Below are 23,640 nucleotides of genomic sequence, written 5' to 3'. Positions count from 1 at the left end.
TAGCATAAAACTGATAAAATAATAAAATTGAGGTTATTTCTTCAGGGATAAGACTCAATGATAAAGCAAAATAAAGGAAATTGGAAAATAAAGTATGTGCTGAATGCATTTATGAAGATTAAAAATATGTACTGAACTGAAAGATAACATTCAGTGTGCTTTATTATATTGAGTGTATTGAGGATAAGTGAGAGAGATGACTAATCAAAATGAGACAAGAACAACATGAATATTGAAATTATTAAAAAGACAGGTTTTTATGTCAAGCTAAGAATCTGGTATCTTTGGCTGGATAGATCAGGGACATCTCAGAGGATTATTTTATAAATTTTCAGGACAAGTTTTTAGGACTATTAATGACCGAAGTGATAAATTCTATTGTGGGGTTTGGGTTTTTCTTGAGGGGAAAGTGTACTATAAAACATTTACAATCCTGCTTTATGATCTCACTGGCTTGAGAAAAAGATCTTTCATTGCAATCTACCAACAGCAAGGTAGAGTAACATCCTTCAGGAGAAGAAAGAAATGTAAAATAGAACCGAGCTACCTTAAAAGTGCTTAATTATGATGGTTACAAAAATACCAGTGCAAGTATTATTTCAGATATTTGTTTGCAGCAGCTGATGGAAGTGCTCCTTCAGCAGCTGAGATTCCCAAATGGGAGATGAAAACACTGCTAAATCATGCTCTAACAGCAATCATGACTACTGGATACTTAGAAAATGTTTTGTTGGGAGGAACATGAATGGAATAGTGTTGTTTAACGTAAAACATAGGGAAAGAGGATCAGTAAGGGTCAGTGAAGAAAGGTGCCTAGAGAATACAGCAGCTTGGAAGGAGATGAATATAAAAGAAAATATCGAAATCCTTTTTATGGATTCTTTGCTTGCTGAAGTTGGAATTGGAATATATGTGCAATTATGTCTCAAGGGGTGCTTTTTCAAAGTGCACAGCATGTGCTTTACCTTCCATGGTTCTTTTCCCTCACCTGTAGCAGGGCACCTGCTGTCTCTTGTAATAGCTTTGCCCTCTGCACACTGACTTTCTCAGTAGATGTGAGTGACCTTTTGTTCTTAAGAAACTGCATAAACTGTAGTCGAGTTGGGTCTGATTTGGTGAATAGGTTGTATTCTCTGTACCAGTTTGATCCTGCTGTCCAGAATCTGATGATCAGAGCTTTGGAGCAGCAACTACTGCAATTATTTCTTCATTGTAGTACTCATTTAGGTCACTCCTAAAAAAAAAAAATGAAGTTGGAATTATGGCAGATCCTGTTTATTGTTTTCTCATCTTCTTCCTGATTTGTGTAAGTGAGAGTTGGAAATGCAGTTTGCCATGTGTGGACTTGCTTTCATTAAACGGCCTGAGAGGAGGAGTTGCTTATGAAGTGTCACAGCTCCAGAGCCCTCTGTCCAAGGCTCTAAGCCTGAGGAGCTCCAAAGGGAATGTGCATTCTATGTGGAAAGCACTTGGCAGTATGTGAAATGTTGGACTGATGATCCCTTTTTTAAGATGCCAGGGTTCTGTGTGTCCTGAACGCTTCAAACTGGATTTTTACCCTGGTATATAAGTTATTTAACCCTTTCCTTGGGCTTCATTTGTGTCAAATTGTTGCAGGGATGATATCTGTTTCAGCTGTTCTTTTAGTCTAGTTGCCTCATCTGTGATTTAGCGTAGTTTAGTTTAGTCAGGTCTTTTTGTGTCTTCCAGTTTCATTCTTTTAATCTTTGTTGTCTTTCTTTCCTATTTATTGAGGCAGAGGTAGTTTTTTCTTCTTTCTATGAAAATCCCAATTCTCCATCTGCCTCCTAGTTTTATTTTCCCCTTTCTTTTTGTGTTCATGTTTTGTCCAGTTCCTACGTTTTCATCCCAACACCTTTTTCTGCATGAGCTGTATTCATTTCTCATTTTGTACTGGTGTTTTTTGTGTTACTAGGCCTATCAGTGTTATGTTGCAATTTTTAGGAAGCCATTAAACCTGACATATTTTGTGACTCTTACTGTTGTATGTTATAATTATCTCTAACTATTCATCAAGACAGAAAGACTAGTAACTAATATAATGAACTAATACCTCGCCACATTATTAAAGTAAGTTATTATTTACTTTATGTGGGAAATATTTTATGTATCTTAGAAAGGGTGTTGTAAGGATGGAAAACATTAAAATGATTCAGTTAACAAACTGTGATTGCTTTTGCCATCTACTGACAAGTCGAGTTGTTCAAGAGATTGAATGACTTTAACACCCACTCATTGTTCACCATGTAATAAGAAATACTCTGTCTACTAAATCAAATTTTAACAATCTGCTCCTAATTTAACACCCATTTAACCTTTTGAGCCTAATGATTTTTCAGCAAACCAGCTAAATCAGTAGCTTATCTTACAATGCCAGCCAAGTTCTGCAATAAGTAGAGCATTTCTTAATATTTGAAACTGAAGATATATTGGGCTACAGCTACAAAACTGCTGCATTCTTTTTTGCTGCTTAAAGGATGCAAATTCTGTGTGCATCGGCAGTGACCTTAGTGCTAGAATTTGTTGTGACTTGGGTTGACTTATTGACAGCAATCTCTTGAGTTTCCTTCAGTTTAAATACAGACCATGGAATTAAATCTACACTTCTTAATAGTAACTGTAAAGCTGATGGACCTCAAGTTTAGTGGACTCCTAAATTTAATTTTCAATAAAGGAAACTTGTTCAGAAATTTAAAGCTGTTGCTGTTTCAAAACAAATGACAGAACTGTGTTAAAATTCTGCTCATATTAGCCACAAAACTCAAGGTGCTGATGTTTTCTGCAGTATAAATGCAATTGCATTCTGCTTGTCTTTTGTTGTGTTTGTTTTACTTCCATAGAGGCTGGGTAAGCATCACATAATTATGCTTTTTTTCATGACCAGAAGGTAAGGACTGCAGAGAGCAAGTGTGCAGGGTTTCCAGTTTTTCTTTTTTTTTTCTTTCCCCTATGGCTTCCCAAATCAAAAATTCAAAGATCGATGTAGTATTGTCCATCTTATTCAATCAGTCCCATAATTTAAAGTTTAGTAAGTGTTATCCAAGACGTATTTTTGGACTAAGACTAATCCAAGCAGGCAGTGCAGGAGGAGGGTTGTTTGACTGCTGCTGTCTGGGAGAAAGGCAAATGTTTGCTTTGAGATCTTCCAAGGAGCTGGAGTGTGGCCTGAAGTTTCCCTGTGGTGGGCAAGGTTGAAGGTGTGCTGGGCAGGTGAGGCCTCTGCAGTAGCCCTCCTGCACATCTTTGGAAGACCTGCCCTTTCCCTTGCTCTGGAGCCTTGAGCTGTTTTCCTCAAGTAGGAAACGTATGGAATAGCAACCTCTTTAGTTACGTGAAGGTTCCGTGTTGAGCCGTTTTTCAGTTCTCCCTCAGAGATTTTTGTTTTCGTCTAAACACTAGAAACATCGTGATACGAATCAGCTGTCATGTAAATACCTGTCAAAATAATAAATTGTTTACAAAATCCCTCCAACTGTTCACAAAACTACGGATCAGAGTCCATAAATTGATCTCTTTTGGGAAATGGCAGATAGTATGTAGCTGTGAATGGCTAGGAAGGTAACAAGCTGCAGCTTCCATAGATGAGCTGTATATTCCAGAAGAAACTCCAGGAAAAACCAAAACAATTTCCCCTCAACAATTCTTATGAGGAATTATGTACACATTTAATGAACAAAGAAATGTTGCTGCGTGTCTGTTACCCAACTTCCCCTTCTGTTTGTGGGTGTGTTGTTTTGGTTTTTAAAAGCCCATTGCTGTATTTTGTCTTTGATCCTTCTAGGACAGAAACATTAGTTGTTGGCAATACAGAAAATCTGGCAGCTGGAATAATTTTGTAGCTTTAGGTCTCTTCAACTGTACTTATTTTTGGGTTTGCTATCTAATTTGATGTATTTTGATTTGGGAATATTTTGTGGGAAGCCAAATTCATACTCTAATCTTGCCATGGATAAGTAGATGTTTCTTATGTGTAACTTTGTTACTGATAAATAAATCACTCTTCAGTCATTAGTATGCAGCTTATGATAAGAAAGAATATAAATATGGAAGGAAAACCCAGTAAAAGAAACATGTTGTTTGTAGACATAGAAAAAAGTCTTTACTTGAAGAAAAAAAATATTTGGAATGGAAAACAGCCTCTGCTTAGAGTATTCCATGTAGAGAAATGATCATGGAAGATTAAAGCAAAAGGTCAACTCCTGGATTGCCAGCAGTATTTTGTACAGTTGGTGTATTGAACAGCAAGTACATTGATATTGAGGGATGGAGTTTTTATTGAAGGTCAGCAGCAGTACCAGGTAAAAATTTCATGCTCAGTCAGGTGACTCTTTGACTAGTGATAGTAGTTTTAACAGGTGGATTTATTTATTTTGCTATGGATTCTAAAAAAATTCTAGTATCTTGAGCTTTATTAGTTTTGGTTTTAGTTTTATTATTTTGCAGGCTTAGTGGTAACAGAATGATGCCTCCATCTTGCTTATGCTCTGCATGAAGTTTAGCAAAGACGTGCTGGATTCTGCACCTGGGATGGGACAACCCTGGATGTATGGACAGACTGGGGAATGACAGGCTGGAGAGCAGGACTGTGGAAAAGGGACCTGGGGGTCCTGGTTGATGGCAAGGTGAATATGAGTCAGCAGTGCCCTGGCAGCCAGGAGGGCCAACTGTGTCCTGTGGGGCATCAGGCAAAGCATCACCAGGTGGTTGAGAGAGGGGATTGTCCCTCTCTATTCTGCACTGGGGCGGCCTCACCTTGAATATTGTGGCAGTTTTGGGCACTGCAATATAAGAAGGATATTATCTTATAGACAGTGTCCAAAGGAGGGCCATGAGGATGGCGAAGAGCATGAGGGGAAGCCATGTGAGGAGCAGCTGAGGGCACTTGGTCTGTTCAGCCTGGAGGAGAGGAGGCTGAGGGGAGACCTCACTGCAGTTACAACTTCCTTGGGAGGGGAAGAGGAGGGGCAGGCACTGATCTCTGTGGTGACCAGTGGGAACCTGAGGGAATGGCCTGAAGTTGTGTCAGGGGAAGTTTAGGCTGGATATTAGAAAAAGATTCTTCCCCCAGAGGGTGGTTGGGCACTGGAACAGGGTCCCCAGGGCAGTGGTCACAGCTCCAAGGCTGACAGAGTTCAGGAAGTGTTTGGACAATGCTCTCAGGTACATGATGTGACTCTTGGGGATGGTCCTGTGCAGGACTTCAGTCCTTGTGGGTCTCTTGCAACTCAGGATATTCTATGATTGTTGTTTTAATTATCGTCATCCAAATGGTTTAAATGCTCAAGAAGTGTTGGGGGATGAAAAGGCAACTGAATTTAATTAATTTTAAATTAGTGCAGTTTGACTTCAGCCAGCAGATTTGCACCTGTTAATGCCACGTGAGGTTTTGGTATAATAGGGAAAGGCCACTGATATTGTATCTGTCATGTCTTCATGTACATATATATATATATATAGTGTTCACATCAGTTTTCTCTTTTGCTCATTTTAGTTCCTATTCTGTTCATAACTTCCCTGGCTTTTGTCTTTGAAATTTCTAATTTGGGCAGTTGTACATGACAGAAGAAAAACAAATGAATTCATCCGGTGCTGCTGGGGATGGATGAGGTTAATTTGTTTTGTTTGGGCACCTTTCAAGCTAATAGTCTCAAGATTTGATATACCAAGTGTTTTGTGCAAGACAGAGGTGGGACTGAAAATAGCTTTTATATTAACATTTGTATCTTTAATGTAATGAGCAAGTAAAATTAACCTTAAAATTTCTCCCAGACTCTGTTTTGCTGTGTTGTACCTTCTGATTTATAGCCCCAAAGGGTTACCTGAGATCTACCCTGTCTTTAGACTGTAGCAACCTGCTCCACTGCACGGAGCAATACTCTGTCTGCAAAGAAGCAGAATGTAGAGATTGAAAACATGGGAAATCTCTAGTTATTGTGTCTTATGCCTTTATCTCATACTTCTTAATATAAACAGACGAATATAAGTTTAACCTTCATGGTAACTGGATTTTAGAAGTGAAAAAAAGGGTTTTAAACATCCTAAAAATCTGAAAAAAAGTGATTTGGAAATTCTTCTTGCAACTCAGTTGTTATGTTTTGAGAAATTTTTGTTTTAAATTGAAACAGTGATTTGGATATATGCTACTGTGACTGAGGTTTGTTCTGCTGGCAAGTGCCCCAGTAAATTTATGCTTTAAGCAGGATGCTGATTGCATTAGAGAGAGAATGATTGATTGTCTTTGCTCTAAGTGATTTGAGATTATTTGCCCTAGATCATATAGTCCACGAGGTTTTGTAAGCATGCTGTCCCTTTTGCTAAGTGGTTGCCTGCAAAAAATAAGTGTGGCATCTCAGTGTGTTGCTTTTCCAAGTCAGATATTCAAATTTATATGTGTGCAAGCGCAGGCGTGTGTATACCCTTGAGGACATGATGTGAGGGAGGCACTCATAAACACTTGAGATGCCATCACAAACTGCATGTTCAACGTACCAAAATTATTGCTACAGGAAAACAATATATGGTGCACATAGCATAGCTCTTAGTAGTTTCTCATCCTCTCTTTAGGTGAGGGAATGCCACAGTTTTTCATTTACTGCTTTTTCTCTGAGTGACAGAACTGGGATCCAGTGTGTAACCTCGAGGGGATGGCTGAAAAATGCACTAGCCCAGCACACAACTCCTCCTATGCCTGCCAGTCTTCACTATTTTTCAAAACATGTTCTAAAAAGCAGTTGACTCTTTTTTTTTTTTCTTTATTCCAAGTTCATAAATGGCTTAAAGGATGTTAATATGTGCTACAAGCTGTGAGCGCTTTTATGCTTCAGTAGTTTTTGTTAAGTTTTTTTTTGTGTTTCCCTCAAGGTGCTGTGCAGTTCAAGTATAATCATTGTAGTTCTCAGGGCATTGTGGAATGGGGGATTCTATGTTCTGCTGAGGCTTCTCAAATGCTGATGGCAAGTGCTGCTTAGAGTCAGTTTTCTAAAAGATCTATTATTTGTAATTGACTGAGGGCAGAGTAGTGGTGGGGTTTTTTTCCCATTGTAAGAAATTTTTTTAAAGCATTTTCAGGTTGCCCTATTACTTAGACCACCTTCATGATATAGTGACAAAGTTAATTTCTTTAACCCTAATAGTTATCCTACCTCTTTCTCATTAGTACTGGCAGTTCATTGAAATTCTCTTATTTAATCTGCTAAGTTCAACATGAAGACCTTCCAATGTAAAGTATCCGAAGTATTTATCTTTACAAAATATCTAAATACTTTGGGTCATGTTGAATACCGGAGGTAGAACAGAGAGGTTCATGATGAATACCAGAGGTGCTGAGAGAAGAATCATCCTGCTTTTGAGGGCTGTGGGAAGGATTGAGGAGACATGGCTAAGGATTCTGCAAATACATGTATGTCCTCTGTCCTCTGTTCACTAGAATAAAATGTTATTAGCCAAAAAATGTTGGTTTTGAAGCCTGGTAAATTTTACTTTCAGAGGGTTTTTTTTTTTTTTTCCCTTCTGTTTCTCCTGGAGTCAATCTCTTCTAGAACGAAAATGAGGTTCTAAAAATGACCAGGTGGAAATAGAAATGGTAGCAGTTTACCAGGCACAAATTAGGTATCCTAATCTGTTCTTGGGGGAATTATTCTCTAAACTTTCAGATAACACCGGAATATTAGAAGAAGAATGGTCTACTTTTGATTTCTAATGGTCATGCTCTCAATGTGCAAGCAGACTCATTTGCTTCAGGGTACTTTAAAAGGGTGTTCACTAATTATATGTGTGGGCTTTGCAGGTGAACAATGGATGGATAAATTTAATAAAGAAATTGAGAGCATAATGGTAGTTACAGATTTAGCTGGGATACAAAAAGATATTTTTTTTCTTTGTAAAGAGATAATAGAAATAATATAGCTAGTGTTAGGAATCAGGTCTCCACATGATTTAGTTGTCTGAATTCAGAAGAATATTGCTATGCTAGTAGACCTACTCTGTAGGTCTGTACAATAGCTGGGAAATCACCTCTGGAAATCTACATATCCAAATCAAATCATACACTGGCACATAGAAATGAATTGCTGATCCCAGGGCTATTTCTTTCAGTTTTAATAACAATTCAGAAAAACCTGGTACAGTGAAAAGACTTCTGCTCAAATGTAATAGCAGTCCTTCCTTCCCTCTGTGGCATTCAGCTGAGCTGTGCCCCTTGTCTTCCTTCTGCAGATAAATAAGGCTAATAATTCTAAATGTAAAGAAAATGGGCACTAGGCCCAACTTCTGTGATAAGTTCCAACCAAGTCACCAATATATGCAATAATTATGAATACTTTTACTGTTCTATTTTGTACTTGATGTTTTTAAGTCCCCCAAAACACCTAAATACCCTTTCTTCTATTCCTCTAATTATGCCTCAAGAGTTAGTAATCTGAGTGGAATGGAAACTGTATTCTAGTACAAAAAATGCTGCATTTCACACTTACTTGTCCAACAGTGGTGTGAGCTGCACTTGGCTCCAAGTTCAGGCCAGAGAAGAATATAGGGTTTTCTCCTTTGTTTTGCAAACTATTGTACTAAGAGTGCAAGCTCTTCAGGCTGTTTTTAGTGTATTTATAATGTTTTCTTGTAGAATCAATCAAAATTCATATGATACTTATTTTATTAGCTCCTATCATTTACCAAAAGGTTGGTCTCGGAACAAGCAAATGGAAACAAACCTTAATAAATTTTTATATGATCAAAGTAATTAATTCAAAATTTTAATACAAAAGCAAAAATTGGCAGAAAAGGCTAATATTCTTCTTTCAGCACTATAAGAATTGGTACCTCATAAGCAAAGTCTGTCTCTAGAAGAGGGAATGGTGGATATGGCTAGAAGAAAACCTGCTTCAGGCTAGTGGATTTTTTAATTTTACTCCTCTATATGGAAAGGAAATTTAAAAGGTAGTTTTATTGCATTCAGCAGCACTGAGCCTTAAGGGGAATCCAAGTGAAATAAATGAGCTTTGGTTCATTTTTTATAACTTCTGTGACTGTGAAAGTACTTTTTTACTGTATGCAGTCCCAAAATAGTGTGTTCCATCTTGTCCTTGGTAGCCCTTGAAAATAGGGAACCATTACAGTAAGTAAGCTCTCTACAACCACCTGAAACAGGGGTGTCAGTCTCTTCTTCCAGGTACCAACTGATAGGACAAGAGGAGATGGCTACAAGTTGCACCAGGGCTAGTTTAGATTGGGTATCAAGAAAAATTTATTCACTCAAAGGATTGACCAGCACTGAAACAGGCTACCCAGGGAAGTGATTGAGTCACCATCCCTGGAAGTATTTAAAAGATGTGTAGATGTGGCACCTGGGGGCTTGGTTTAATGGTGAGCTTGGCAGTGCTGGTGGAATGGTTGGACTTAATGATCTTAAAGGTCTTTTCCAACCCAAATGATTCCGTGATCTAATTATGTTTCATTTTTTTTGCCTGGGTCAGAGAAATGTTCTCAGCTTTCTCATGAAGAATTGTGAATTGCACAGATTTTTCTTTCAGAAGCGATGAATTTCTCAGTTAGTTTACCTGTGTGCTTCCATTTTAAAGAAAGGATTCCCTTGTGTATAAAATACTATGTGTGTTTCTGTCTGTGTCAGTGGAGAGTTCAAAAGAGTAACTCTAGAAGAAAGGAAGCTTTGTTTCCTTAGCTTTAAAAATTCTGATATATTTATATTAAAAAAGCAAAATGCAAGATCCTGGGTTGTGGCAATCCCAGACACACCTACAGATTTGGTGGAGAGGTGATTGAGAGCAGCCCTGTGGAGAAAGACTTGGAGGTGATGGTTGATAAAAAACTCAACATGACCTGGAACACTACATCCAACTCTGGGGCCCCAGCATAAGAAGGACATGGAATTGTTGCAGCAAGTTCAGAGGAGGCCGCAAAGTTGATAAGAGGACAGGAGCACCTCCCCTGTGAAGGTAGGCTGAGAAAGTTTGGGCAATTCTACCTGGAGAAGAGAAGGTTGTGTGGAGACCTCATAGAAACCTCCCAGTATCTGAAGGGGCCTACAGGGAAGCTGGAGAGGGACTCTGTCAGGAACTGTAGTGATGGGACAAGGATTAATTGGTACAAATTGAAAGAGGGGAAATTTAGGTTGGATATATGGAAGAAATTCTTTATTCTTTACTGTGAGGGTGGTGAGACACTGGAACTGGTTGCCCAAGGAGGTCGTGGTTTCCCCTACCCTGGCAGTGTTCAAAGCCAGGTTGGATAAGGCCTTGAGCAATCTGGTCTAGTGGGAGATGTCCTTGCCTATGGCACAGGGGATTGGGAGTAGATGATCTTTAATGTCCATTCCAACCCCTAAACATTCCATGATTGTGATATATTTATCTATCATAGTATGGTGAGTGGTGATTCTGTCCTGTTGTCTTTGATTAGATGTCGCTTAACATACCCCACTGATAATCTTGGACTGAAAAGAACAGACTAGATGCTGCTTTCAGTATTGCTCTTCATAAACACCTATTTAATGTAGGAAAAACAGAGGTAGAAGATTTGTGGTTGAGCCCTGAAAAACAGCTTGAGATGCTGAGCCTTCTCACAAGGCTTGGTTGGAAGAAACTATATTTAATTGGGGTTTTAGTTTTCTGGTGTGCATCTGAGTTGGAGACTTGAAACAGTTTTGAGTCTTGAACATTATACGTGTGGCTCAATACTGAGACCGGGAACCATCAAAACTCTGATCTTACTCAGAGGCTTTTAGTATGATTTCAATACCAGTAAGGTATTAAATGGTTGTAATAGACTATGGAGTTTTATTAGTTACTATTTTAAGGAAAATTGTTTGTTTTTAAATCAGTGTAGCACGTAATTTTAAAGTCTGTTAGCAGATGGAGTTGCTTACTGAAACTTAGTCTTTGTTGGCTAAATAAAGACGTGGTTGCCTAATGTATCTGAAGGATTGGTTGTAGGAATTTGGATGTGAATGCCTGTCCCTGGTGCCAGACTCTGATGCTTGCTGTTTCAACTTTTCTGTAATACAGTTTTGTGCAATACTTGAAAATTACGATATGAAATAACAGAAATGAAAATTAAAATTGCTATACAGAAGAGAGCAAAACATAAAGTCCGTGATGTCAATTTTCCTGTTATTAAAAAAACTATTTAAAAATCCCAAACGTTCTTAGAAAACACATAGCAGATGACTGAGACTGTTATTAAAGAATGTTTTTGTAGTCTATAAAGCTACATTTATGTTATGATTGTGTTACTCCCCAGATCAAAGTTACAGAATAGATGACTAAAAAGAAGATTTCAGCTATCTGAGGCTTTAAAAGACAGACAGGCAGTCACTGCTGTTGCAAAATGTCATTCATTAAACACAGTAGGAGTATAATATTCCAAATGAAATAAGAACTTTAAATTATTTAGTCGTGGAACAATGCCAAATTGCTTGTACTTTTTCTCCTATCATGAATGGCTATAAGGATATTACTGGCTGAATGTTTTTCAGGTTTTTTTTTAGCAGACATAAAACTGCCATTTCAGGTCCTTCTCTTCTCCTGAGGCTCTCGCTTTGAAGACAGACACCTTCAGACGGGAGAGTGTTAAAAACACTGAGCAGGTTTTGTTGGCAGAGCCTTTAGCCCCTCTGTGTGGCTGTCTTCTCCGTTTTGAGCAAATCCCAGGCTTCAGCCTGTCGGGATTCACAGGTAGGCTGAAGTGTAGATGTTGAGGAAGCTCCAGAACTGAACATGGTGGGGCAGAAAAAGCTTGACTGTGCTGCACAATAAATATGCAAAGTTTGAACTGTGGGACGTACCGGACATGTTCTTGAATCTTTGAATCCTGCCAGCAGTGAAGGCATAACTAGTGTAATAATTTTCTTTGACTTTTCGGAGATGGTGAGCTAATGAGAAGCAGAAGCTTGGGGAGAAATTGTGGCCATTGGTTTAGATGAGCTCTTCTTCCCCTTCCCTCTGTCAACAGGCAATTCTTAAGGTCAGCCTTCACATGAGCTAATCAAGTGTGAGATTAAATCATTAGAAGCAGTGGCAGAGGCCATGAGATAAATGTCTTTTCTCTCTCTGTGCAACATCAAGTTCACTGTGAAGTGGTACACAAGGACCTTGCTGATTCGAAAGATACTGGTCAATAACCTGTTCATTTGGCACTAACTTAGTGTTCTGCCTGTCTGCCTTCAACTTCCAGAGGGGCAGAAGCTGAGTGATGTTGTTGAGTGCAAGTGGCATGGTGGCCTTTGAAATGCAGTAGATATAATACCATTGCACACTTTGGAAATTGTTTTTCTGAAGATGTAGGTCCTGTTTTGTTTGCAGATTCCTGTGGATTGTTGACAACTTCCCACGCTGAAGTAGTATGTCCTTCAAACTGTGTCAACGTTAAAATCTTTGAATGAAAAAAAATTCACTTTTTGTAGTATTTATTTGCTTAGGTATTAAAATTGAAATGCTTCACTTACAGGAGTTTTAAATTTTGCTAGTAACTCTTCATCGATGGGTTGTGGTGTTTTTGTTGACCATAATATAAGTAATTAAGGTAAAATGGCCATAGAATTAGCAATTAGGTGAATTAAGAACTCCTGTAATGAGGTGATTAAAGTGGTTGTTGCTTGCATATGACAGTCTGTCTGCTCCATTTTGTTTTGTCTGCCAGCTGTTTAGTAGCAAAGTTAAACTGCTCTTCTTGAAAGGTTCTAAAATACTGTTGTCTGTTTGAAGAAATGAGAGAGATCCTTTACAATAAAGAGAAATTATTCAAAAAGACAAAACCAGTAAATCAAAGCTGTATTAGTTGAGTGTCCACTGATGGAATGTAGGGTGTTCTTATGCAAAACAGTGGGAATAAATTGCCAACTTCAAATGAAAATATTGCCTACTAGAAAGTAGGATTTTTCTTCTCATCTTTTTGGAAGGTGTGACATAAACTTGTGCCAAAATAAGTAAAAACTTGTAAGGTTCAATTTTTCAATATGTTTCCCTGTGTTTCTGTAATTTGGAGACTTGGCTCAGTCTGCTGTTATACCTCTTGGGTTAAGAGTATGCAAAGCCCATATTCATACACTTTGGTGAACCACGTCTTTTTTTGCTTTTAAATTGGCAAGTTTGCACTAAATGCAGGATAGAGATATTTCTTGGTCAACTTCCTTGGTTCTGGGGAAGGTTTTAAAGCTAAGGTGGAGCCTTGGAATTTACATGTGTTTTAAATCAGCTAAGGTTAGCAATTACCCTCCATGGTTTATTCAAGGTACCACAGCTTTTATATCTGTAATATGTGTGACCCACTGTAACTGGTCATACTGATCTGTTAGTGGTTTGTGAAGGTTTTGGTGGTACTGCTTTTAGTGATACAGAAGAAGAATGAAAGGATGGAGTTCTCCACGTGTGTGGGTAATTAAGTTCTTTACCATCGTCCTACAAAACATCTTTTTTTCATTGCTGCTGTTTACTCAGAGGACATGGAAGTATTGCAAGGAATGACTACATGTATTTTATACTTGCTCACTGCTTTGTGTTGTAGCATTTTGGTTGTTGGCTAGGGGATTAAAACTGCACCCTTTTGTGCCATTCAGAACTGGAAGCAGGAAATGTGGCACTATGGAGACTGAAAACTGCATGCTGAGGTAGGGTTGCTCAAATTGTCTTATTAGTATTTAAGCTTAGCTTTTGGAACTGGAAACTTTTCTTAAAGCAAACCAGTAAGATAGCCTTATAGATATGGCTACTGTTTTTACTGAGGCTTGAGGGTTCCAAGTCCATTTAAGACTTCCACTGAACTACCCCTACTGAAAAATTGTGTATTAGTGGAAATCTGGTCTTGAAACCTCATGTTAATGAGTTGGTTAAAATGTCTTTAAAAAAAACCCCAAACAAACCAAAACTCAAAAAACCAAAAAAAAACCCAACCCCAACAACCCTGAATAACACTCCCTCTCCCCCAACCTAAAAGCCTGTTTGTTGTCCAAGATTCATCTGCTCAACCAGTGGAAGTAGTTATGTTTATTGTGGTCTCAGTTTGTACTGCACTGTATTGTCACATTTCTGAAGTGTTCTATTTAGATTGAAGTCATAGCCAAAGGGAGGCTTAATTATGTAAATCTTGTCAGAACCACTGTTCAGACCTTTAGAGGAATTACTGCTTGGGTGTGTCCATAAATACAATTAAAATTCAGGGTTTTCTAAAGACCAGAGACCATTTGTATAAGAACCATTTCCTTTTTCTCCCCTTATTTTTCTTTTAGATAGACTTAGCTGATACAGAGACAGAAATCTTGTTAAACCAAGTCTCAATTAGATTGTCTTTCTTAATTCTTTTATTTCCTCTTTTTACTTATTTTTGATGCTTAAGAAATGCTCTTCTTTTGATGTTTAAGAAAGCACGGGAAGAGTTTTAATGTTAGAGATGAGTATTATTTTATTTGACTACATGAGGAAAGTGGAGGTGTTTTGGTTTTTATGGCTTCGTGTATAAATTTAATTGGGTAATGATTTTGTCTTCTTGAGTAAAGCTAGGCATTGCAACTCTCTCCAGGAAAAGGCAGCAGAAGGTACATTGACCTGCTTTACACGGAGTGCTCGTAACCATAGAGGGGCAGAAATCAGACACTGAATGTAGGAAATACCAAACAACAAGATGAACTTCGTTTGGTTCTGACATTATCAGGTGTCTTAGATTCCAATTGGCTTCCTCAGCATTGCAAAGGTGCAAGCAATGTCCTGGTGTCTTGCTGGATGGGGTGAGAGTAACCCTGTAATAAGGGATTATGTATTACAGGCAGCTTACTGAGGTGGAGTAGTTTATTTTGATAGCTGGTTTACATAGCCTTGAAAAAAGAAAACTACTGGATTAGATTCAGTCCTTTGTGACTTCCATGCGAGTTAGTAGGTCTCTGTTGGCAGAAAGTGACTCTGTTAATGCCTTTACAACAACTGAAGTTATGAAAGGAAGAAAATTTGTTTTATGTATTGAAAAGTGTAGAATAGCTAATGGTATTATAAGATTATAATTTCTTTCTGTTTCCATCCTATAAGAATTTTTACAGCAAAATATCACTCTGTGTTGTAACAGTGATTCTGCTAAATGTGGGACTTATAACTTGATCCAAAACTTGAACTTTGAAACTGAATTTGTTCTTAATGTAATTTCTGAGTCACTGATGAATTGTGAGGGACCTATTTGACCCACAGATGTTTGTTTATTGTATCGTGGTCGCTTGTGACAAAAGGTATGGAGTCATCGCCTGCAAAACCTGGAACAAACTGTCTTACTTCTCACTATGCCTTAAGATTCTGTGCTTCTTAATGCACCCTCTTGGGACTTTTTTATTTTAAAGGGTTTTCAAAGCTCAATGTCAGTGTCAAGTTAGGCCTACTAGACATGGTTTATTGCTTCATCACTGGGTTTATAGGCACTATAACTGTAGAAATACAGCTTTTAATGCACAAGAGAAATAGTTTATATTCTCAAGCAAACATGGTCTAAACCCATGTTTTGGAACAAGTCACTACAAAAGTGTTGAAACTGATTTTCTTATTTTTACTTCCCTTTTTTTTTTTTGCCTCTCTAAATGCAGTCTTCATGAAAGAGATGAAAAATGAAGGTTTGATTTCCTATTTTTGTTAACTGGCTGGGAGTCCAGCCAATGCAGGCATGCAGATTATCCAGAGTTACAGGCATCTGGGAAGAAGACTTCAAATGACCATTTTGAACTTTCTTTTTTTTAGATTTGTTTCTCAAAGTACTTTGAAGCTTTTAAATGGTATTATTGCAGTCGAGTAAAATCAAACCTGGGGCCGGGGCGAAATGATACCATCCTAAAAAAAGCGAAGAAGATTTTTAGATGACTTGTTTATCTGCAGTCACACCTCTTTAGCATTTATAGTTTTCAAAGGTTTTATGCTCTTTTAAGCGATATTTGTTGCAAGACTGACTCTTGTAGTGTGACAGCAGTGTCAGGGCACCAGGAATTTGAAGCTTTTTGGAACTGTACAGTCAATTGTACAGAACAATCCTCTTCACCAAGTAGTATTTCAAATGCAGAAATACTTTCTTTTTTAAATGACAGAGGATTACAATTCTTGAGTCTTCCAGTCAAATACTTTTTTTCCCCTTTTATCTTCTTGTTCTTAATATTTGGATTCTTTCATATGTGTGCCAAGCATATTTTAGCACAAGTACTTTACCTTTTGTTGTCTATTTTTTTTTTCTTAAAGTTCCATGCTGTATATTCCAATGAGACTGATTATTTTCCAGTGTTAAAGGGGGGAGGAGGAGTGCTGCTCATCCAGAGCTTAGGACTGATTTTTCAATTATGTCTTTAGAAAAGGAAAGGGAATTTGCTTGGTGTGGCAATAAATGTTTAATGATACTATGATAGAAGGTGGAGGCTCATATAGTCCAAATGTCACTACACATTTTGAGTATCTTTCACACTTAGGGATTTTTCAGAATAAAAAGACAATCTTTAAAGAGTAGCTTAAAATCCATCATATAAGGTGGTGAAGGTATTCTTGATATAACTTTAAAGACTATATGAAAAAGGATGGAGAAATAAGTTTAAAAATATCTCAAGGATATTTTAGATGTAGTTTTTGGATAATTTCTACATGATTTATATAATAATTCAATGTAAAGTACTTGACTATAATTATAAGACTTTTTTTTCCCCCTTAGGTGTATATCTGGTCATAAAACTCAAACATTTCAGCTTGTAGCTTCTCTTTGAAATTGTTTGAATTTGACTTTTTTGTCTGATTATACTCCTGTGAGTCACTGGATAATCATCTACAGTTCACTCATGGATGTTCTATTTAATTCTCCTTTATTGTTGTTTTATTGTTGTGATGATTTTCAAAGCAATTCCCATCTCAGCTCTGATGGGTTGATGATCCTTTAAGAGAAAGGGTGTATCCCTTGAAGGAAATAGCAGTATATTTGGGACCAAGAGAAGAGGGAGATGAAGTGAAAAGATCCAGTTTAATAGTAGGAAAACAGTAAGAGGAATAAAACTGAAAGTTTTATGAATGGTTGAAAATGATTTCTCCAGGGCAGACAACTGCTTTGAGGGGCGTGAAAGGAAGCTTTCACTGTTGTTGTAGCCCTGAAGAGTGATAAATGTCCCACTTACCTATCACCCAAATCATTCAGCTTCCATAATAGTGCAATGCACTTGATACTTATATTTGAATTCTTGCCATTATTCATAATCTTTAAGCAATAGTTCTTACCAAGTACATTTATATTTGAGGATCTATTCCCACAGGTGTGTTTTCCTACATGTAGTCAAGCTGGGTTTCTTTTTATTTCTGATTCATGGATCTTAGGTCTTTAATTTCCACTGAACTTTAGTTTCTAGCCTCTTACGTTGGAAATAGTGCTCCCACTTGTGTTCTGTATTAGCTCTCTTCTGGGTCTGAGTGCAAGAAATATTTCTGTGAGGTCTGTCAGTTTTTTCACAGCTGAAAACTTTGCAAGTGCTGTCATCATCTTTGTATCCCAAGGTGAGCTGATCTGTAAAGGTGAGATTTCAGCCAGAAATTATAAAGAAATGTATGAGTCATGTGTTGAAAACGGGGGAAAGTAAAGGGAGGAGGAGGAGGAGGAGGTGGGACACAGTAAAAGTGGTGAAATGTGACGTCCGTGTGACCCAGCACTGCAAGTGCAATAGAGAATTTGGATGACCTGTTTTTCTGACCTCTGTGCAGCAGAATAGTCTTCCTGCCTCACACCCAGGGGAACAACAGCAGACAAGGCTCCACTGAGAAGCAGAGCTCAGTAGTGCCTCTCCTGGAACCTAAATTTCAGATGGATGTTGCTTGTCTTAACAATGAGTTTCATCGTGGCAAATCCCCAAAGTCAGTAAAGATGATATTGCAGTTCTGAAATTTCTTTTGGTTGCAGAAGTGGGGAAGGGTCATCTCCCTGCAGTATGTCCACAGCTGCAGATAAACCTTAATTGCTTCAGCAGAGTGCAATGGTGAACAGTCTTCTTGTAAAACTATGTAGGGAGCTTGGTAGCTGCAGTGTCACGGCAGGTTAGTGGAAGAATTAGGTAAAGTTTTCAGTGTTTGACTCTCTGGGGACTTCATATACATGGTGTCCAGAACTTCTGGGGCTGATGGTGTAGAAAATGACAATTTTTAATAACAGAACACCATCACAATGGTTTGGGGTTTATTTTCTTGTAGGGTTTTTTTTTGTTTGGTTTTGAGATAAGGAACAAGATAGTTTCACAGTTCACCTGCTTCATGTGTGCATCCATGCTCTGATTCAGGAAAAAGCTCTACAACAGTACTTCTAATATGTGTGTGTGGGTTTCAGCTGTTTTCCTGTTCAAGTTGAATGTGAATTAATTGGTAGGATGTATTAATACTTGCTTGCATAAGGAATGCATGATTTTGATATGCTTTTAGAATAGATTTGCTAGTTATTTGTTGGATTAAATCTTTAATATTTAATATGTTAATCTTTGGCTGCAGTTGAGTATTGTCCTAGATCAGTACAGCTTCTCTGAGTTGTAGGTGTATCTAGAGATTATCCATTTCTTAAAATTATTGGTATTATTTTAATGTGTGTACCGTTATTTGTCACATTCTCCTGCAAGATGAGAAGATTTGTCTACGTATCACAGAAAACTCTGTGTATTATGTTACATAAAACTACCTGAACAGTTATTCTGCAACCGTCTCCAAACATAAAAAGTACTACTAGGTTCTTTCATATAATTTTCATTTGAAGAAGGATCTGGAAGTAGTTCTACAGCAACTGGTGAACAGAATTTCACACCAGTTTTTCCAGACGGGAGATAGTGGATTTCAAGTTATGATGCTCAAGCAATATAAACAGCATTTTACCGGATGAAGCTGGCAGCAAAAGAAAAAAACCCAAACATTAGAGGTAAGGTAGTATTATGAGAACTGAATCTATTATTGGTAAGATACAAGACTAAATTCTTTGTGTTCTAAATAAATGGATATACTCACCAATTGCCTTTTATTAGAGTTAAAACTTTAATTGAGTCCTGACTACTTTTCATCAGTGATGTCTCTGAAGAGGAAAACCTGAAAATTCTGCCTTGGAAGGTGGAGTGTAGTAACTCAAAATGCTGAACTGAATAAGCTAAACCTTCCTGAAAGACTATTAGGCTGAGCAGACCTTAAGATTGAGTATGTGTTCACAGCCAGTTTGTTGTAGGTCTAACTTCTGTTAAATTTGAAATGCAGAACTCAACCATATTTATTCTTTTTTTTCAGAATTTCACATTTATTTGAGAAACCTTATGCTTCCTGGAAGATAGAAACCAGATTGGCTGGCTTCACATGTTTTGCTCAGGATTATAGGATATACTTTAGAGAAGCCTCTCATTTGATACTGTACTGAGCACAAAAGTATCTTATTGAGTTGTTAAGCTGGGACTTTGGGAAACATTAGATACTTATATACAAAAGTAGGTCATAGTTCCTTGTGTTTTCAGGCCCATTTTCCGTGGTGGTTTGTTAGTAGCATTACCACCAGATTCCATATGCTTTGTGTGGGCTGAGGTCATCCTGAAACTGGGAAAGGATTTTCTCTTTTTGTTAAACTCATAGGCTAGTTTTTGTTATAGTTCACACAGGTATCAGTTTCAGTCATTTGAAAGACTGAGGTCAAGTATAAGAAAGAAAAGCAGCAGTGTTTTTTCTTCTTTTTTTCCTGTTTGCTTATCAGAAGTTAAGATGAACCGTCCGGCACACACTTCTCATTCAGAACTGGAAGTGTCCTTAGTTTTATGTGGTTTCCTGCCTGAGGAGGATGAGAATATTTACACTGGTGCTGAACTTAATTTATGAACTAGTGAGACACCTGCAGTTCATTCAGTTTTGCTTTCCTGGGTGCTTGTTGTGGGGTACTATTGGCTGCTGTTGTTCAAGTATTCTGTAATTTGGAGTACTCTCTTCATGGTTGTGCTCCATTCAGTTTTTGAAGTGTGCAGTATTAGCGAAAATTTAATCCAATTCTTGTACTAAACCTCAATGTGGAATCTACAGTGGTTTGTTGAGACATAAGAGACTTCCTCCTCTTATGTGTAAAGGACAGCCCAATTGGTGGGAAGATTAGGCCTCACTGCTTTGGACTGAAAAGGAGTTATATCAGGAAACTGAAAAAAAGTTACTTCTTCTTTTGAAAGCGTCAGCTGGATTTTTATAATAAATCTCGTATTTTGAATTGTAAAGAGATACTGGATTTCTAAATTCTGCTTTCTGCTGTGAACCTGACTTATATGTGGACTTTTTTCACCTCTTGTGAACCTATCAAAATAATAATTAAGAAGAAGAAAGAACCAGATCTATGTTTCTGCAGACTAGTTGGATAATTTTTGTGTGGGTGTACAGAGTATGCCTTTCTCAAGTGTAAAGTGTGGTAGGGCTGATAAAGCTGATGAGAAAGTAAGAGGAGACAATGCAGGTATAATTATTGCACCCGTTTTACTTGGAATTGTTATTTCTTGGAAATGTTACTTCTATGACTTTTTTTTAAAAGACTAACCTGACAGAATTTAGTAAATGAAATTAAAGGATACGCTGTTTAACCTCAATTAATGAATTAATGGAAAATGACTTGTCAGACTCTGTGGGTTTGGCTTTGGGGTTTTTTTTTTGGCTTGTTTGATTTTTGTTTATTTGTTTTTTTGGGTTTTGTTTTGTTTTTTGTTTTTTTTTTTCCTCAGAGTTTACAGTTTTATTCAATGAAAGTCTGCATAAGTTTTGGGGGTTTGTACTTGAGTCGTGTTTTTTGTCTTCAAAAAGGTAAGAGAATCTTAGAGACTGTGGTAAAAAAACCCCAGAGCAACAGCTTGGAACGCAAGTGGGCTTAAAACAGATGAATGACACCTCTAAAAGGTGATATCAGTTGAGTGTTCATAGAATGGACATATTGGTAATGGGAATCTGCTGGTTTTAGCCCCTGTGATTTTCAAGTTCTTAAGTGTTTCAAAGACATCTTGTAGGTGTTAATCTATTATTGGTCCAAGTCTCTTTAGAAGGAGGGCTTCTCTTCAGGCCTGCTGTGGGATATGACTTGGATCCCTCTATAGCAGTGGCAGTGATTCAGCTCCAAGATTTTGAGGAAGCAGAAGGACTTCTTTTCACTCCTCTCATCCTTAGATAACAGTGAAAGTATGTAACATTGTAGATAAAGCTTCCTGAGGGGGAGACAGGTGTTAGTCTAAATGGGAAAATTAGAGATTTTAGGGATACTAAAGGAATGCAGATCTGTGACATCTGTGAGCTAATTGGAAGGAAGACTGGTAGTACAGCAAGTCTTTATGACTGAAATCTAATAGTCTCTGATTAGATGGCTTTATGGAAGTTGATTCCTGTAAGACAAGGTGCTTGATGAGCCAGCAACTGGTTGGTATCATGTCTTTGTAGCATTACAGCAGTGTACTTGTTAGGTGGGACATAGCACATGAAAAGGGACTTGGTTAAAAATATTTGTAGACCTCTTGCTCTTTGAGACAGATCTGGGTTCTGCTGTCCTCGCAGCTGAACGTGTGGCTGTGATTTCACATCCAGTGATAAGTTGTTTGAATGAGGTCTGAAACATCTTTTGTGCAGTTGTTCTGAAACACTGCTGTCACTAGGCACTTAACCCAACTGAGCTGTGCTATTGCCTGTAGTGATTGCTTTGTCAAGAGCAGAAGTTGTCAAGTATTTTAGAAGAAAACCTCCAGGTATTGCAAAAATTAGCCAGAGTCTCAAACTGGTTGTCTGAAGCAGAGCCTTGTTGCTTAAGTAGTTTGCTCAGAGCATTTACCTTCTTAGACTCTAGTAAAGGTTGTTGATAATCTCGATAGCTGTCCTTATGAAATAATAGGATAACCTGAATTCTTTCTATACTGGTTTGAGTAAGAACTCTGGTTTCTGTTCGCTGCGCTTCTACTATTTTAAGCCGCTTCTTCATTTTTGGACATCATCGGTAGCACGGGCACAGTTCCAGAGGGCAATCTGGAAACTGAAATGAGGTTATAGTTGCTTTCAGGACTGAGCTTGGATTTGAATGCTTTCTATTGATTACACCATTCAAAGTCTTGTGGATTTTTTTTTTTTCCATTTGAAGGTGCTGGTTTTATTCTAACATCTAAAGATTAAGTGAAATAAAATGTATTATGGCTCGTTCTATAGGAATTACAGAGTTTTGGCTCTATATTGTGAGGAATTTCTAAACAGAAGCCAAGTGCAGTTTGTCATGGAGGATCTGGAAAGCTGTCATTCCCAAATATTGCATGGAAAATTATCTTAAATTATTATAAAAATTTAAGTGCTTCACCACTGTAGGTGGCATTTGAATGTACTACCTGGGATTTAGTTCTACTACTAAGAATGCCCTGTGATCCTTTATCTTTAATCATACCTGTTTTTCTTTTTTTTCATCTCTCAATCAAAGTCTTAGCACTGCAACATAATGGAACCACGTGATCATCAAGTTAAGCACTGGCATTGTGTTCTCTTGAAGTTAATTGTTGTTTTATGCAAATGTTTTGGCAGTTCCTAAAGTTAATATGGTGATTATTTCCTGATGAAAAACAGGTGAAACCAAAAGCAGATTGCAGGCTCACATTACCTTGCACCAAAGTGAAACTGTATATCTGTTCAGCTAGCAGCGAGGCAGATGTTCTTTGGATTTTCAACAACATCTCACAGCCACCGGGATTAAGTACTTTTTTTTTTTTGCAGGGTCCAATGTCACTGAAGCAGCTGTGACTGCATTGTGTATTCAGAAACTTCTGGCAGCTGTGGTGGAATAGAGGTGGTGATAATTGCAACAGGGAGTACAAGGTGTTGGACAAGGGTTTTTGACTGTTCTTGGGCTTCTGTTTTGTTTACTTGGTGCTATTTTTTTTTTTTTTCATGTTGTTTGCCCGGAAAAGTTTGCTTGACCTACTTCAAGGGCATCAGTTAATTGATGATGGTCTTTTAATAGAATATTTTGATCTTTACTGAACTTGAAATGCATAGCTTTAAAGCCTATCATATCTAAGTTGAAAGGACACATTTAACTGGAATGCCAAATTGAAATTTTAATGGGAAAGAAGCCAGGGAATGAAGAATTAAAGTTCTGATTGAACTTTCTGGCCTAAATTGAGAATCCTATATGCTTTGTGTCTGTGCAATCCTTTTCACTAAGGAATTAATTTCTTGTTTATTCTTTGCTGAAAAAACATGTTTTTGAACTAGTGTTTTCACTTCAAAAAACAGACATTTCTAAGACGTGTGAGAAAACTATTAACATATGAACAGAGAATATAAGTAATATTTTTTCATGACCTGACTCTAAGCTTGAAATAATACTGATTTATCGTCATGTCTTTTTAACTAGTGATTTAAATCCATGGGTTTAAAGCCATGCAGTGTAGTGAGCAGTTGGACACTATGTTGCTGTTAAAGGAAAATTAAGTCATCATGCTCCTTGGATTCTCCCTTGATCCCAGTAGTGTGGTTCTATGTCCACCACTGTGGTTCTCCTGATGATTCTGGAATTGATTCAGTTCACTAAGCCAGCAGAAAAATGCATGACTGGGTTAGTTGTCTTCAGGCTAATACTTGATACTGCTTATGGGGAGTCTCACAGAGCAAATACCAGAATGAT

The 23,640-nt window shown here is 37.7% G+C and overlaps 1 protein-coding gene across 6 annotated transcripts in view; it reads left to right on the top strand.

The window, feature by feature from the left end:
* The window catches only part of INPP4B (inositol polyphosphate-4-phosphatase type II B), a 366,554-nt gene that overhangs the window by 119,664 nt on the left and 223,250 nt on the right, over window positions 1-23,640 (top strand). Inside the window, exon 1 of one of the 6 annotated variants that reach the window (XM_032687040.1) lies at window positions 22,728-22,829. The exons of 4 other annotated variants lie outside the window; for them this stretch is intronic. The gene's annotated coding sequence lies outside the window, so the exon portion shown is untranslated. Of the gene's footprint in view, window positions 1-22,727; window positions 22,830-23,640 lie in introns of those variants that run through there. One more of the 6 variants, XM_032687042.1, reaches the window with a different exon arrangement.

This window comes from Chiroxiphia lanceolata, chromosome 4, assembly GCF_009829145.1.
Source record: "Chiroxiphia lanceolata isolate bChiLan1 chromosome 4, bChiLan1.pri, whole genome shotgun sequence".
NCBI classification, from domain to species: Eukaryota; Metazoa; Chordata; class Aves; order Passeriformes; family Pipridae; genus Chiroxiphia; species Chiroxiphia lanceolata.
This window is presented reverse-complemented; position numbering and strand designations above follow the sequence as displayed.